Source organism: Cebus imitator, unplaced genomic scaffold (genome assembly GCF_001604975.1).
Source record: "Cebus imitator isolate Cc_AM_T3 unplaced genomic scaffold, Cebus_imitator-1.0 Scaffold228, whole genome shotgun sequence".
NCBI lineage: Eukaryota > Metazoa > Chordata > Mammalia > Primates > Cebidae > Cebus > Cebus imitator.
In genome coordinates this window covers 2,440,436-2,442,001 of record NW_016107543.1, presented here as the reverse complement: position 1 = coordinate 2,442,001, position 1,566 = coordinate 2,440,436, and the positions used below count along the sequence as shown (strand labels likewise).

The following is a 1,566-nucleotide window of genomic DNA, read 5'->3' as shown; positions in this document are numbered from 1 at the left end:
AAAAAAAAAAAAAAAAAAAAGACTGAGAACATGTGGTACATGCCAAGTGAGTCTAACATAGGGGAGGAGCAGATACTATATATCACAGTCATTTACTTGAAAAGTCATAGCCAGGCACAGTGGCTCATGTCCGTAATCCCAGCACTTTGGGAAGCCAAGGTGGGTGAATCACAAGGTCAGGAATTCAAGACCAGTCTGGCAAAGATGGTGCAACCCTGTCTCTACAATACAAAAAAATTAGCTGGGCATGATGGTGGGCGCCTATAATCCAGGCTACTGGGGAGGCTGAGGCAGGAGAATCAGTTGAACCCGGAGGCGGAGGTTGCAGTGAACCAACATCATGTCACTGCACTCCAGCCCCGGCAACAGTGTGAGATTCCATCTCAAAAAAAAAAAAAAAAAAAAATCAGCTGGGCATGGTGGCAGACGCCTGTAATCCCAGCTACTTGGGAGGTTGAGGCAGGAGAATTGCTTGAACCCGTGAGGTGTAGGTTGCAGTTAGCCAAGCTCTTATACCACTGCCCTCCAGCCTGGGTAACACAGACTCTGCCTCAAAAGAACAACAATAAAATTACATATATATATTTTTTTTTTTAATTTTTTTTTTTTAGTTGAGTGCTCACTTCAGCATCACATACACTAAAACAGGAACAAAACAGAAAAGAATATCATGGCCCCTGCAAAAAGATGACATAATTCATGAAGTGTTCCCTATTTTTTTAAAAAAAAAAAGTTTAGTTAAGTACATAAAAAATGAAAACCAAGCATTGCATTTTACTAGCAAAATCCTGGTTCATTTGGAGTTTACTGAACTTTTAGAGCTACAGCCTTTAAAAATCACGTAGACTCCCTTGAAGTTCAGTAAACTCGAAATAAGGCTATCAGAAAAAAAGAACAGAAGGGCTGGGTACAGTGGCTCACATGTGTAATCTCAGCACTTTGGGAGGCCAAGGTGGGCAGACTGCTTGAGCTCAGGAGTTCGAGACCAGCCTGTGAAACATGGCAAAACCTGGTCCCTACCAAAAATGTAAAAAAACAGCCAGGTGTGGTGGCATGTGCTTGTAGTTCCAGCTATTCAGGAGGCTGAGGCAGAAGGATTGCCTGAGCCCAGGAGGTGGAGAATGCAGTGAGCCAAGATCATGCCAGTGTACTCCAGCCTGGGTGACAGCGAGCTTCTGTCTCAAAAAAAAAAAAAAGAAGAAAATCAGACTTTAAAAATTCTATGTGGTTAACTGAAATTTTTAAGAAAAGCACACAGATGATCTACTTAAGGCAGGAATATATCCATTAATAGTTACGGTCATGCAGATGGTACTATGTTGGACATGGGCTGCCTTGCTTCTTAAAATCAAGAATTGTAGCCGGGCGCGGTGGCTCAAGCCTGTAATCCCAGCACTTTGGGAGGCCGAGACGGGTGGATCACGAGGTCAAGAGATCGAGACCATCTTGGTCAACAAGGTGAAACCTCGTCTCTACTAAAAATACAAAAATTAGCTGGGCATGATGGTGCATGCCTGTAGTCCCAGCTACTCGGGAGGCTGAGGCCGGAGAATTGCTTGAACCCAG

The 1,566-nt window shown here is 43.6% G+C and overlaps 1 protein-coding gene and 1 non-coding gene across 2 annotated transcripts in view; one reads left to right on the top strand and one right to left on the bottom strand.

The window, feature by feature from the left end:
• Positions 1–1,566, bottom strand: part of CDK12 (cyclin dependent kinase 12) — an 84,724-nt gene that overhangs the window by 57,584 nt on the left and 25,574 nt on the right. The gene's annotated exons all lie outside the window — the stretch shown is intronic.
• Positions 616–719, top strand: LOC119466787. The gene has a single exon (XR_005195265.1). It is a non-coding gene; the product is annotated as a U6 spliceosomal RNA (small nuclear RNA).